Source organism: Phacochoerus africanus, chromosome 8, assembly GCF_016906955.1.
Source record: "Phacochoerus africanus isolate WHEZ1 chromosome 8, ROS_Pafr_v1, whole genome shotgun sequence".
In the NCBI taxonomy this organism is placed as follows: domain Eukaryota; kingdom Metazoa; phylum Chordata; class Mammalia; order Artiodactyla; family Suidae; genus Phacochoerus; species Phacochoerus africanus.
The window spans coordinates 64,159,678-64,174,971 of record NC_062551.1 but is presented as its reverse complement, the minus strand read 5'-3'; the positions used below and the strand labels follow the sequence as shown (position 1 = coordinate 64,174,971).

The following is a 15,294-nucleotide window of genomic DNA, read 5'->3' as shown; positions in this document are numbered from 1 at the left end:
GATGCGTGAGCAGAGACGCAGCGCCCCTGGTCAGCACAGACCCTGGAGGCGGAGCTGAACGATGCTGAAATGACACACACCCAGGTGTGCCCAGACCCTGGGGGCAAGACTGACATGGGCTCCTGATGGCCCATCCTTCCTGGCCATCCGTCTTCTTGAGGATTCTGAGGAGTGGGGGTCCCCCGGGAGGGAGGTCTGCACCCCGCGCAAGTGGGAAGGGAGAGGGCGCGGGGCGGACACTGGGCAGTCGGCGCCTTGTGGACAGTGTGCGCCGGGCATCCCACAAGGGGAGCCGGGACCCTGTGGAGCCTGGTGGTCTCGGAGTCTCGATGCCGTGGCACCTCCTCCGACCCCAAGAGCCCAGGCAGAATCCCGCGGCCTGAGTGCCCTCTTCCCACCTGAGCCTGCCGGCCGTTCCTTCAAGCTGGAAAGAGCAATAAGGCACCAAAAGAGACCCCTTTCCTCGTGGTGTGTTTTTTATTTAATTTTCCAACGAACACACTCTTTTATCATCCAAAACCGTGAAAGTAAATTAAGAAGAAATGGGTTTCTTTCAATTAGGCTCAGCGTTGCTTTGAGTAACTGCCTATAATTCTATTTAATGAAAAAAATAAAATCATTATTCCCCGTCTCCCCCTGCCCTGGCACAAACCCACAGACGGCCTCCATTAGCGTGTACCGTAGATTTATTTAATTAGAAAAATATTTTGTTTTCTCTGATTCTTTGGGAAAAGGGAAAAAAAACCCTCCAGGCACAAAATTAATCAAGTCTGTTACCTGGTGGTTAATGGCCCCTCCGCCAGGCACCTCTCCGCCCTTGCCACCGTCCCCACCCCTGCTTTCCACCCAGATCTGGACACGAACCGCCCACAGGCCGCCCCGCGCCTCCCGGGCCATGCCTGGCAAACTCGGATGCCAAGACCCTCGCCGCCAGGGTGGGGACCCCCATGGCAGGCACAGGAGGAAAGGGGCCAAATTCTTCTGTCGCCAGAAAATGTCAGCGCCCTGGGCATGTACATAATGCACAGGAAGCCAGCCGGGACGCACACGTGCTGCTTGTTAAAAGCAACCCCCTGTGACGGTGCCAGCCCGGGGACCGGACCCCCGCCCGGGGGCCTCCTCTGGTCCCCAGGGACCTGAGCGGGTCTGTGTGGTGGGAAGGACCAGCTAACGGTACAGAAGCTTTCACTCGCACCCTCCGCAGGGGGAGAAGCAGGGTCAGGGCTCAGGCTCCAGTGACCCCCAGGGTGACCTAGAGGGACCCCCAGCCCAGGGCTTCGGTGTCCTCACTGTCCTGCAGGCTTGTCCCTTACAGAGTCCCCAGAGCCATTGTCCTGGCACTTTGGGCCACCTGGGTCCTTCACACAGATGCCGAGGTGCGATGTCCCCAGGTCCGTCGGGGGTCCTGGGAGGGGGGACAGAGCAGGGCCCTCCCTGCCTTCAGGACGAGGAAGCTGGATGAGCCACAGCGAGACTGGAGAGCTGCTCCCAGGAGGCTCTGGAAGACACTGCAGAGCTGTGGATGGAGAGAAGCGGTGAGGCCGGGATTCTCAGCCCCATGCCCCAACCCCTCCGGCACCCCTTTCTCCAGGGCCAGCAAGCAGAGCCCCTCATCCATTTCAGGAGGTACCACAGGTCACCCTTCAAGATCCTGCATGACCAGAGTGAGTGTGGGCATCCCTGAGGGAACAAGAGGTGGGAGATCAGCACATCCCCGAGGCTGTGGCGGGCGGGGTGGGCCGTGGGGTCAGTCCACAGCCCGCAGTCACATCTGGAGGCCAGGCCTGGGCCCTGGCACCTCCTGGCCAGGCTGGACGCAAGGGACAGTCCAGGAGCGGGGCTTTCCCAACATGAAGGTGCGGCAACCACGCCTGGCAGGGTCGGACCCACGGCTGAGACCACGTCCCTCTGGAGGAGGGGTGTGCCTGTCCCCTGCGGCACCCCACACCCCACACGTGGCCCACAGGGGACAGGGTGAGGGACACCCACAGACAGCCTTACCTGGGGGAGTTTACCTGCCCTCGTGGAGCTCCAGCCAGGGACCCCAGCTCCACCACCCAGAGCTCAAACTGTCCTTCTGGCCAGCTGGGGGCCACGGCCAGCCGGTCCGGCTCAGGCTCTGGCCCTTGGGCCTCCACCCTCGCTCCCCCAGGAAAGGCCTTCATCCCCAATCCAAGGGCCCACCACAGCTCCTTGACCATGGACCAAGCGTCTGCCCAGCCCACCTGAGAGGGGGTCGTCCACAAGCCCAGTCTACACAGGATTGACTTCAGGCAGTGCGGACGGCTGGGAAAGTGAGAATCAGAAAAACCTTTCCTCCAGACACAACTTAGAATAGATTTACAAGGGGATCCTGCTGAATAGCATTGAGAACTTTGTCTAGATACTCATGTTGCAACAGAACAAAGGGTGGGGGGAAAAAATGTAATTGTAATGTATACATGTAAGGATATAACCTGACCCCCTTGGTGTACAGTGGGAAAATAAAAAAATTATTAAAAATAAATAAATAGGAGTTCCCGTCGTGGCGCAGTGGTTAACAAATCCGACTAGGAACCATGAGGTTGCGGGTTCGGTCCCTGCCCTTGCTCAGTGGGTTAACGATCCGGCATTGCCGTGAACTGTGGTGTAGGTTGCAGACGCGGCTCGGATCCTGCGTTGTTGTGGCTCTGGCGTAGGCCAGTGGCTACAACTCCCATTCAACCCCTAGCCTGGGAACCTCCATATGCCGCGGGAGCGGCCCAAGAAATAGCAACAACAAAAAAAAAAAAAAAAAAAAAAAAAAAAAAGACAAAAAACAAAACAAAATAAAATAAAATAAATAAATAAAAGCTATTAGAATTTTGATTAAAAAAAAAAAAAGAAAAACCTTTCCTCGAACTCACTAACCCTGGAAGGACAGGGTTTGGGGGGCAGGCCACGCTCTAAACCTCCGGCTGGTGAGCAGGCACCTGGCGGCAGCCTCGGCTCAGGGAGCAGGAGGCCGTGTGTGTGAGGACCAGAGGCTAGGGCATCAGGGAGAAGCTGGACCCCTGCTGCCCCGAAGCCACTCCACCTTGTTGGGGAGCATCCTCAAGTTGGGGAGCTCAGTGGGGGCTCACAGGGAGATGGGTGCTGCTAGGGCGGCCCCACCCCCAAGACCATCCCACCAGGTCCCGGCATTTGCCTCCCCCTCGGCCGGGAAGCTCCACCTGCATCCAGTTTTCCCATTAAAACAGAAAGACCGAAAAACCCAGAAACATCAAAAGAAGCGAGCCGGTCAAGCACAGCCCAGCGTCCAGAGAGGAGCACAGCCAGGCCTCCGTTCACCGCCCTCAGCCGGGTTCCCGCACATTCTGACACAGTTATGACCATCCTGGCCGCATGGTCAGCTCAGCCATGGTCCCTGGGATGGTCCTGTCCTCCAGAAACCGGCTGTGTTAACTCCCGTGGAAGTAGGGTTTTCTAGGAAAACTGGGCCAGCAGGATGTGCACAGGGAGAGAGACGGACTGGTAAGAAATTTGCCGGGTCCATGATGACAAGGCCCCCACACCTCGGCCAGCTGAAGACCCAGGAGTCCGATGGAGAAATTCTGGTCCAAAATCCAGCAGATGTGAAACCCAGGAGGAGCGATGCTTGGGTTCAGAGTCTCAGGTCGAAGGTCGGCAGGAACAGGACTTTTTTTGGTTCAGACCTTCAGCTGATGCGCTGACCCCCCGACATCTGGGGGGTCCACCTGCTCCGACTGATCTGCCAACTGAAACACTGTCTCTTCCAGACACACACTCGCAGCTGCCCCCAGACTCATACCCTACACTGACCGAACGTCTGGGCACCCACGGCCCAGCCAAGCTGACAGGTGGATTAAACCTCAGCCTGGCAAGAGGAATTTACAGTTGGGATTAAGTTAAGGACCTTGAGATGGGGTTATGCTGGATTTTTTTTCAAATTTTTTTATTACAGGTGATTTACAATGTTCTGTCTGCACAGCAAAGGCACCCAGTGGTACCTACGTGCCTTCTTTGTCTCCCTTTATCCTCCATCCCCTTCCATCGCAAGTGACTAGATACAGTTCCCTGGGCTATACAGGATCTCATTGCTTTTCCACGCCAGTGCAGGAGTTTGCAAATATGCTGGATTAACAGGAGGGGCTGAATGTGACCCCACGGGTTCTTACGAGAGGGAGGCAGGAGGGTGGGGGTCAGCCACGGGACATGAGAGGGAGCAGAGGTCAGAGGACAGGGAGACTGGGAGATGCTGCCCTGCCAGCCTGAGGATGGAGCACAGGGGCCACAAGCCAAGGACCGCGGGCACCCCCAGAAGCCCAACAGGCCGGGAGGCAGACACTCCCTGGAGCCTCCAGAAGGAACCCGGTTCGTCCACTCCTGCAGGACTCTGACCCCCCACATTCCAAGGTAATACATTTGTGTTGTCTTCAGGCACTAGATTTAGAGTCACTTGTTACAGCAACCGCATGTAAGAAACACGGGCAACCCTGGGGTTTTTCCTCTTAAGATAACTTAGTGAAGTGAGGGCAATTCCCCGTCATGACTGTACAGCCATTTTTCAGCTGCTCCTCCGGTCCTGGGCATTTGGGGGCATCATAAGTGACCCTTGCGGGGTCTCTGGGTTCACAGCGCCCCGCGCTATCCCGCGCTGTGTCCCTCGCGTGGATTCCCAGCAGCGGGATCGCTGGCTCCAAGTACCTTTAAGGCCGTTGGCACGATTTCCGAAAGCCCCGGCCCCTGTCATCTCTGGACGGGGCACGGGTGCTCATTGCAGGGTATCCTGGCCAGCGGTGAGGACAGCTTGCTTCAGTCCAGGCTTATTGGGGGGGTGGAGCTCTCACTCCCCCGCAAACTGGAGGCAGGTTCCACCCCAGTCTCTGAGCCTCTGAGCCCCGCCGGTCACATGGGCTCTTCTGCCCTAATGGGTGCCAGCCTCTTGGCAGACGGGCTGAGGGCCCTCCTCCCAGGCTAGTGAGGCCATTTATAGGCCTCTGTCCACTTTGTCCCCAGCCTGGAGAGGTGGCCGCTCGCTGAGCACGTGAGGCAGGCCACAGCCCACCCCGGGATGTGACACACCTGGCCCTGTGGCTCCGAGACCCATGTGAGCAGAACGAGACGATGCAAGAAGCCCGGCTGTGCAGTATTCATAGTCAGAACCCCTCCCAGCCCCGGACGCTCCCCCCACCGGGCAGGAGGATGGGGGGGCGGTGCCCACTTGGTCTCCAGCCTGAGACCCAGAAGAGCTGCAGGCTGTGTGGGCGTGATCAAGCCCTTGCCTGCTTGCCCTGTGTGCCCCGCTCCCCACTCCATGGAGCACCAGGGGGGTTGGGGTGGTGGACGTCTGCCTGGCAATCATCTTCCAGACAAGCTTCTGGGGCCAAGTGTGGCCACTCGGATGGCAGCCCTAGCCAGGAGGGCACAGGGCCAGCAGCCTCTCCCCCACCCCTGCCACCATTCATGGTGACGGCGCAGAGACCACGTCAGAGCCCCTGCAGAGTGCAGAGCCCCCTCCCGACCCCGTCTTTGTGCCTCTTTCCTCCTTCCCTCCCTCCCTCCCGCACACACTGAGGCGAGGCCGCGTGCCTGGAAGGCCCGGCTGTGCGTGGAGCTCGGCCCCCCTCTGCTGGCACCTGTGCGCAATGACCACAGGAGGGAATGGCCACCTTGGGGCCATCACACCTTGCACCACAGGACCCAGAGGGCAGACCCTTCCCGCTGAGCGGAGCTGACCCCCACAACCTCGAGGGTCATCATTAGACTGTTTCATCTGGAAGGAAACTGAGGCGGGGGAGACACAGCGATCCAGAGACGAGACTTTGCTCCATGGGGACCCCTCTTCCCAGAGGCCATGCCCCGTGGACAGGGAGAGCCCCCGAAGGCATCGCAGTGGCCATCCACTGCCCAAGTGGAGAACTGAGGCTCGAGGACCAAGTCACCCCAGCCGTTGGGAGCGCTTCCCTCTCCAGGGACAGCTGATGCAGGTGGGCGGGTCCTCCCAGAGACTCCCAGCTGGGTGCCTCCCTCAAGCCCCCACAGGTTGAGTTCTCTGAGCCTCTCAACCACCGTGAGTTCAGGGTCATGGGTACGAGGAGAAAACAGAGGCCCCGGAGGTTAAGGCAGGTGTCCCCTCTCACTACCAGCCTGGGGGCCCGTCCTCACACACACATGAGCACACTCACAGGTACAATATGCACACACGTGGAAACGTGTGCACTCATGCATAGCACACCCAAATTCACACACGCTCAAATGCACACAGGTGTGCACACAGGTACACACGCAGCATGCAGGCGCACGCACGTGCACACACACATACACACAAATGCAGCACCAACACTCACCTGCAGACACAGCTCCCAGGCCGGCGCACACCCCTACCCACACATGCAGAGAGCACCTATGTCCCTGGAGCTCTAGAAGCTCAGGGCATCCGGGAGAAGTGAGGAAGAGGGGAGCACGTGGAGGAGCTCTGAGGCTCAGGTCAGTGGCACGCAGCACTGTGGCACCCCTCCTCTGCAACACCCCAGGAAGGAGGGCCAAGGAAGGCTGTGGGTGGGCCTGGGTCTCTGCAGTGCCGGTATGGGGGGCATGAGAAGCCCTGCGCAGTGAGGCCTCCAGTGGGCACCCAAAGGCCTGTCAGAAATGGGCCCAGCACATGTGGCCCCAGCCCACACCTAGAGCACTTGGCTAGTGCTGAGCCTGGAGGGGCCCAGAAGCTTCTGGAGCACCTCGGAGCAGGGACCCGGAACACACGACACTGCACCCCCCACACACCTGCCCACACAAGGTCAGAGGTGGTTTTGCTTGAGTCTGAGAAGAAAAAGCACTCAGACAATTCTGGGACACCTGCGTTGTGGGGTCAAGGTCAGAGCCGCCACAGCAGGGGAGAGCATGCAGCCTTCACAGGAGTGTGGGCCTCGTCCCCAGAGCCATGAGAAGGTGCTGTACGGGGCTTTGAGGGCAGCAACGCCCCTGGGACAGGTTTTGCTGACCAGCCGACTCAGCCCAGGCAAGGCTTCCCAGGACCCCTTCATCTCGGCATCCCATAATACCATGCTATTTTTAAGACCTGAGATCCCGGAAGGTGTGCTGGGCACTGCCAGGATCTCAGTGTTTCTAGAAGTTCCAGGCCTCAAGTTTCGCATCATGGAATCAGGGCCACTGATGGAGTGCTTGGTTTATTCAGAAGGAAACCTGCAGAGCTTCCCGAGGTCTAGACGGGGTACCCGAGGGAGCCACAGCCAGCAGCCACGTGGCTGCAGCGGGAAGCCGGAGACATTGTAGCTCCAGCCCGAAGGGGCGCCATAAAGGTGCAGTGTGAGCTCAATGGGGGAGAGGGTCAATACGTTTCCAGCTGTGTCAGGATGTCCACGCAGACCCCACGAAACCCAGCAGACAAAGACAAACAGGAAACGCTAAACAACAGTGACGACGTGCTGCCAGTAGAGCAAGGACCGTCCCTTAAAAACTGAGAGCATCTCCCAGTCCACAGAGCAGTCATGACCAATCCTTCTCCTCCCCTCATTGCCGTGGCAACAAGCTGGCATCATCAGGGCCCCACAGAGGTGGCATCCCACCCCAACCCTTTGCTTCTGGGCCAACAAGCAAGTCCAAGGCTGCCTGGGTGCCCTGTGCTTTATCCCTAACTCTCTCTCTCCTCACCCTGCTTCTGCCATGAGAAAAGCTCAGACTGCCCTGTGGAGGACACAGTGTGTGGACAAGGCTCAAGGACCTGGCCAACCCCCCCCCGCCCCCGTGCAGGACCACACAGGAGATGCAGCCTGGCCTGCAGAGTCCCTCTACCTGACCCACTGCCAACCAAAGAGACACAAACAAATGACCAGCACTGACTGTTCTAAGTGCTGAGTGGCTTGTTACACAGCTGTAGCTGACTGATACATACAGAGGGGTTCACGGGAGGACAGAAGGGTCAAAGATAGATACTTAGAGAAATAGGGCTCCTCACCATTCTTCTAAAGCACTGAGATGCAGAAAGAGCTTTTGTCCAGCTGGGTTGCCTTTTTTTTTTTTTCTCTCTATCACATGACATTTAATTTTTTGTCCAAGATTCTTTGTCTTAATCCCTACCCCTACCCCCTGCCACGGGCATTCCAGCCCAGGCCTCTTGTCCTTATAAAGTTAAAATCCAGGGGATTTCCCATCGTGGCACAGTGGAAACAAATCCGACTAGGAACCATGAGGTTGCAGGTTCGATCACTGGCTTTGCTCAGTGGGTTAAGGACCTGGCGTTGCTGTGGCTGTGGTGTAGGCCAGCGGCAACAGCTCCAATTTGACCCCTAGCCTTGGAACTTCCATATGCTGCAGGTGCGGCCCTAAAAAGACAAAAAAAAAAAAAAAAGTTAAAATCCGGCTCATCCTTAAGCTGGGGTTTAAATCCAGAGTAAAGCACAGAAACATTACTATTTTTTTCCTGACTTTAAAATTGCAACAATAATTTTGTGTGTGTGTGTGTGTCTTTTTAGGGCCACTCCCATGGTATATTGAGGCTCCCAGGCTAGGGGTCGAATTGGAGCTACAGTTCACGGCAACACTGGATCCTTAACCCACTGAGTGAGGCCAAGGATCAAACCTGCATCCTCATGGATACTAGTCAGATTCATTTCCACCGAGCCACGACAGGAACTCCAGCAACAATAATTTTTAAAGGAGGGAAATACCTGCAAACATGTTAGACATTGATGAGGAAATAAATCATATTTCCTTTTAAAATACTTCCATTTTCTGATAAAGCAAAACTCCCCAAGTACTTGCTAAATAACCCTTACAATTCCAATGAGTTAAACTTGATAGATAGATAGATACATACATACATATAAAAAAATCTATAAATTCTCTTAAAATGCCGACGCTGTTCACACTTGATAAAATGACGTCATTCAACTGAAAATTACAAACCTGAATAATTATTACAAATTTTCGAGTAGAAGCACAGGGCCAGTCTGTTGGACGATCTGGTATCCCAGTGTCTCTTAAATACTGCAAGTATCTAAAACACCAGGAAGAGGGAGATTTCTAAATTTAACACATTTAACAAACTGAGTCATTCTGCCTGTCATCTCCGTGCCTGATTCCTGCTCCCCAAGGGGACAGTGGGGGCTACTCACCAGGGAATGGTGGCTTGCCCATGGCCCGCTGACCTCTCTCATGATCCGCAGGGCTGAGCTTTTTATAGCCACGGCGTGGTGGACTCCAGACCTAAAAAGGGTTGGTCCCACAGTCAAACCTTGGGTTTAAATCCGAGCATTGCTCGGTGCCCCTAGGGAAGCCAGCCGCCCCTGCTCAGCCCCAGGCTGGCCTGGCTCCTGGAATCGAGTTGGTCAAGACCAGCAGAGGCCCAAAGAGTCACAGTCAAGCAAGTGTCCACGCCATGTGGCCAAGAAATGGCTGTTGTGAGCCACCAAGATGCCGGGCAGGGCTGTTCCTGCAGTCAAAGTGACCAGAGCACCTGTCACTGGTCCCCTGGAAACACAGCAGCATCTTCTGGGCCAGAGCAGCTGCCATCCAGCCTCTCACCCCGCTTCTTCCAACTCGGACTCCCCTCATCTTGCCCCCAGGAGGGGGTGGGGCGGGGGGGGGGGAATGGCAGGATGTTACTATTATGACAGCTTTTGGCATTTTTCGGCAATAAAGCACTTTTTGGTTAAGGTGTGAACATTGGTTTTTAGGCATAGTGCAGTTGGATATTTAGTAGAAACACAGTGTGGCACAAGCATAACTTCTCTACACACTGGGAAACCAAAAACTGTGTGTGACTGGCTCTGTCGCAATAGTCACCTTACTGCGGGGGTCTGGACCAAACCCGTGACATCCCCGAGGTACTGGTAGTCAGTTCCAAAACCACACCCTGCGACGTCTCCCAGACGGGCTCGGCTGCTGGTGAATAAGTCCTGCGGGCCAGGGAGGTGGTTTTTGATCAAAGGTACCTGGGAGAGGCTTTGTCCCAGCGCACCCTTTCAGCCTGTTCAAGGCTCTGAGAAGTCCTGCATTAAGAAAGCACAGTTAGTTGTCTTTAACCCTGTATCTTCCCCACCACGTTACATTGTTTTCACATAATCCCTCTTGAAGTCTGTATCGCTTGTTCACAGCTACCCTTCCCAGACCCGCACAGTCAGAGCATCTCCTTCCCCCTGACATGGGGCCCCGTCGTGCCACTTCGGCTCCAGGGAGGGTCAGCTCTGCCCTCTGGCTCTTGGCCTCCGCTAAAGGCCGTCAGCCTTGATCCCCCGAGAAAGTGACCGAGAAACGCACACACTGTTGTGAAGGGGACGCATGGGTAGCTGTACAAACAGAACTCCACTCCATACTAAATATTCTGTGATGACCTACGTGGGAAAAGAATCTGAAAACGAATGGATGTGAGCGTATGGAAAACTGAATCTCTTGCTTGCACAGCAGACATGATCACAGCCTTGGGAATCAACTCTCCTTCCATAAGCCTTTTAAAAGGGAAAAGAAAAGGAAGGAAGGAACGAAGAAACAAACGCTCAGCACGAAAGGGCTGGGGGCCGGGGGGACCTACGAGATGCCGCGCATGTCTGAGGCCAAGCTGACTGAGGCCAAAATGCTCCAGTGACCATGACAGCACTGCGACAGCAGCTTTGTCGGAGAGGAAACTCAGGAGGCTGCAAGAGTGGAGACCATGTCACAATTCCTGAAGCGGAAGCCTGTGACAGCAGGAGGGCAGATCTGCGCCCAGTGGGCAGGTGGCTCTGGGCAGGTCTTTGGCCTTGGGTCGTCCTTGACCAAAGGCACCACAAGAGGGGGTCACGGCCCCTTGGGGTTCACTGCGGCCCTCAGAGGAGGGGGACGGCCCGCCTCACAAAGCAGAGGAGAAATGGTGCCCACAGAGAAGTGGGCCACGGGTGCTGCAGGAGGGCGGAGCCTGGGAAGTCAGGGAGGGCTGCCTGGAGGCAGGGGCCTGGCACCTGGAGCTGCGTCCCAAAGGATCGTGAGCTGGGTGAGAGGCAGTCGAGGGTCCAGAAAGAAGCAAAGGGAGGGTGAGACCCGCCTCGTGCCCCTGAGATGGCATGTTTCCTCTCTGGAGGGACTGAGTCTGCCGTCCCCGAGCTGGATGGGGCTCCAGGCTGTCAGGCAAGGGGGCACAGAGAACGCAGGCCAGGGCCTGGAAGGGTGTTCTGGAAAAGGAAACCAGCCAGGCATGCCTGTGGAGGGTGAGGGGCGGAGGGGAGAGGGTGGGCGACCTGGGGCCGTGCATGCAGCCCAGGGCCCCGGGGTCCCACGTGCTCCCCCAGTGCCTCCCCCATACACCGGCATCAGGACCCAGGGGTCTCACTCCTGGGACCAGGGACAAGTCCCAGATCAGGGTGAGGCCTGAGGCCCAAGACTGAGGCTTTGGATTCCCAGGGAGGCATCAGGCCAGACCGCAGGTGACCATGCTCAGGCCCGTGTGACCCTTACGAGGGCCACTACCCAGGCCCCCAGGGCACAGGGGTAGGGGTTGCATCCTCGCCTTTCATGAGCCCCCTCCAGGTCGGGTGGCAGTGTCCCCCTGTGCTGCTCAGCCACCCCACTCCTGCGTCCCCGAGGGAGGCTGGCACCATGGAGGGTGGCCTGTCCCATGTGGGTCTGTACTGTCACCCTGGTCCCCCCAGAATGGGAGGGCACGTGTAGCAGACTACAGCGCCCCGCCCCCCCACAGCCAGGCTGACCAGGCGGGGCCGGCACAGCCCAGGGGACCCAGCAGAGGAGGTGGGCGAGGGGGCTTTACTGCTGGTTCCAGTCCAGGGAGGACCAGCGCCCTGGGGTGTCCCCGGGAAATTCTGTGGATGTGGAGAACCTTGGACACACTCGGCACAAAGGGTACGGGGGTCTCTCTCCAGAGGACCAGCCCCCTCGACAGGCGCACAGGGAACCCAGTGGAGGCAGAAGCTTCCCCTGCGAGCCGACAGGCCCTCCTTCCCAGCTCTGGGGTTCTTCAGCCGCAGCGCCACCCCAGCCCCACCTCCAGAGACAGCACCAATGCCTCCCATCCCTCAACCCCCATCCTTGGAACCTTAGCACCCCAGGGTCCAGGGGCCCAAACAGGAATTTACCTTCTCACGGTCTAGAGACTGGGAGGGCGAGAGCCAGGCATCAGCAGGGCTGGTTCCCTTTGGAGACCAGGGAAAACCCAGCCCAGCCCAGCATCTGCTGCTGCCGGCACCCCTTGGTGTTCCGTTCCGTGGCTTGTAAACGCACCGCCCTGATCCCTCCCCTCCCTGCTCCCACGACACCTCCCTGGGCGTGTCTGTGTCCAAACGTACCCTTTCCACTAGGACGGTCCCCTGAGACTGGGGACCATGCACCTGATCGTGTCTTCAATGTCCTCTTATCTCCAATTCGAGTCATGTTCGTGGGGGGCAGGGGAGGTAGGACTCCAACACATCCTGGGGACACGATCCCACCATTACACTTAGTGAACAGTTCTCCTTAAAGACCCTCTCACCACCACCCCCCCTTTTTCTGGTTGCTTTTGTGACCCTAGCATCCTGGGGGCTTTTCTGGGCTCTACTCCTTCCACCTCCCAGAGCCCCCACCCCAAGACCACAGCATGTCCAGGCATCTCTGCCCCACATGCTCCAAGGGGCAGTCCCGACAGCCTCTAGGACGTGGAATCCCAAGTCACGAGAGAACGCTCCCATGGAGCCACCCCGGCCAGCCTCGCGGTCCCCCTTGCAGCCCAGCAGCTTCAGGGGCCACGCTCACGGGGTCACACATCCTGCACACTGGACGGCCTGGGATTCCTTCCAGGAGGAGCCTCCCTGGAGGGCTGTGCTGAGCCCTCCCCAGCACTGTGGGGGCAGGGCTCTGGGAGAGAGGGGTATGCTACGAGGTGCTGCCTCAGCTGAGGTCCCCAAATGGTCCCTGGTTGGCAGGGAGAGCAGCCTTGCTCCTCTAGTTGGAGGCGGTCTGCTTCTGCTGCCCAGAGGACTTGGGGCCGCGTGTCCCCAGCCCTGCTCCCAGGGTGCTGTTCCTCTGTGGTCACGACCCTGCCTGTGCCACAGACCCCAGAGGCTGAGCACCCAGACACCTGTGCCACCCTGCTCCCCAGCTTCAGGGGAACTTGCTAAGAAGGCGTCCCTCCCTCCACCCCACACCCCCCCACACCTCCCTGTCATCCACCAGCTGCCAAGCCTACCTTCTTCTCTCCCCAAGGCTCTCCGGACAGAGAAGGCTGCCGCCCTGGTCCTCACGGATGTCACCAAGCTTCTCGGTCAGTGCCACAGCCACCCAGCACCTCACCTCCACCTGCACCTCCACTCCCGAGAGAGCCTTGGCCCCACGTGGTGGCTGCAGCCTGGGGAAGTCACTGCCCCACTCCGCACCAGCAGCCGGACTCCGGGAGCCCCTCCCTCAGTGGGAGACCTGCCTCCAAAACCCCCTCCTGAGGGCCCGTCTTCTAGGACCACCTTGGTCTGGGCCCCACAGAAAGCACAGCCCAACAGGGAGGCTTTGGGGCTGTGTTCTCATGGGGAGCAGAGTGAGAGAAGTGGGCCAGGGGTCCCCAGGACAGGCTCCCATGTGCCTGATCCATGGGGCCCTCACAGCAGCCTTTGTGCAGGGAAGGGGTGTCAGCTCCCGGTCCCTGGGGTGTTCACTGCTACAGACTCTGGGCATGGCCCATGCACTCCAGCAAGATGCCCTCTGGGGCCGGGAGGTGTCGGAGCCCACGCCTCCACGGGCTGGGGAGGAGCTGGTGTGGCCGCAGGGTCTGAGTGGAGCCTGCGGGTGTCTCAAGCAGCACGTGTGGAACCCAGAGTCCGGGGCGCGCCCAGGGCGACACCTCAATCGCGTCATCACTGACCCCACAGCTGGGGGCGGATGAGGAGACCATAGCTGCTCGTCAGCACTGGACAGCGGCTCAGCGGACGCGCGGGCAGGACAGCAACGTAGGAGGTGTTAAGCGGAGGAAGGAAAGCCAGTAGCTTCCAGGGACGCCATCCTGGGCCAGCAGCATCCCCCGGCATCGGCCCAAGGGGGTTCTAACCTACGGGAAACACCAACAAAGCGACCAGGGCCAGAATTAACCTGGAGAAACCCAGGAAACCTGCGTGCAAACGCCACCTCGGAATCTACGATGGAAGCGGTTGCTCATGTGAAAAGCAACGGGGAAAATGATTAAGTGGGTCGGAGTGGCTCAGAAATGGGCCAGCCTTCCCGAACTAATCAATACATTTGATCAAAATCCCCCTAAAATAAACAACAAGGACCTACTACTGTACGGCACAGGGAACTGTGTTTGATGTCTTGTAATAACCTATCGCGGGAAAGAATCTGAAAAAGAATAGACATCTGTGTGTGTGTGACTGGATCACTCTGCTGTACACCTAAACTGACAGGACACTGTAAATCAACTAAACTTCCCTAAAAACTGTTTTTAAATCCCTCTAAAGCATAGCATGCAGCTTCTTATTGGAACCAATCAGACTTTAAAGCTCACGTGGGAAAGTATGAAAGGATATGCCCAGTCTGGCCCCTGGCTGGTCCTGTGAGCTCACAACAGTTTATACACTTTCTAACAGTTGGAAAATATGAAAGAAATGAGTACTATTGTGGGCCACAGGGAAATAATGAGATTGAGGCGTTGGCATATCCATAACCGCAGTTTCACGGGCACCCGGCCAGTCTATCTGCTGATGTCTGAGTGACCCTTTCTGTGCCCCGACCGCAGAGTTGAGTATTTGAGACAGAGACCTTCTGACCAGTGAGGGGGCCACTCCTGCTCTGGAGTAACTCAGAGCCAGGCTTGACCCCAGCTCCCCAGGGCCCCCTGAGTCCTGCCTCGGGCCAGGCTGTGCCAGGCGCTGGTAAGGCAGGGGTCCGTGTGGCCCTTCCTACCCTGGTGAGCTGACCTTTCAGCCAGTGAGAGAGAGAGTAAAACACGTGACCAGGTGGGTCTGGAGGGGCTGGGGGGGGTCCCTCTGAGGAGGAGTATTCTACAGACCCTAACAGAGGGGCACAAGCGAGCCTACCAGCATCAACCAGGCAGGAGCTTTGGGAGGCAGGAGAGGCAGGTGCCAAGGCTGTGGGCAGGAAACCCTGTAAAGCAGTGCAGTCAGAGGGAGCGGGGGGCTCCACAGACACCACGTCCCGCTCTTCTGCAGGGGTCAGGGACAGGAAGCAGGTGCAAACCTGGAGAAATGGGCCTACTGTTCTTTCTTCCTGCCTCAGGCATATGGAAGTTCTCAGGCTAGGGGTCCAATCAGAGCTACAGCCGCTGGCCTACGCCACAGCCACAGCAATGCAGGATCCAAGCCATGTCTGCAACCTACACCACAGCTCAGA

General features: G+C 57.7%; 1 long non-coding RNA gene across 3 annotated transcripts; it reads right to left on the bottom strand.

Moving 5' to 3' along the window:
• Positions 1 to 458: 458 nt before the first annotated feature.
• LOC125134191 (uncharacterized) lies at positions 459 to 14,230 on the bottom strand. 3 transcript variants are annotated; one of them, XR_007136582.1, is made up of 5 exons: positions 13,148 to 14,230; positions 12,273 to 12,395; positions 9,784 to 9,989; positions 9,114 to 9,204; positions 459 to 1,516 (listed from the first exon to the last, which is right to left on the bottom strand). It is a non-coding gene; the product is annotated as an uncharacterized LOC125134191 (long non-coding RNA). The 3 variants fall into 3 exon arrangements; XR_007136581.1 differs by lacking the exon at positions 459 to 1,516 and adding an exon at positions 8,906 to 8,995; XR_007136583.1 differs by lacking the exon at positions 459 to 1,516 and adding an exon at positions 8,906 to 8,995 and having other exon boundaries at positions 9,784 to 9,896.
• Between the last annotated feature and the right edge of the window lie 1,064 nt (positions 14,231 to 15,294).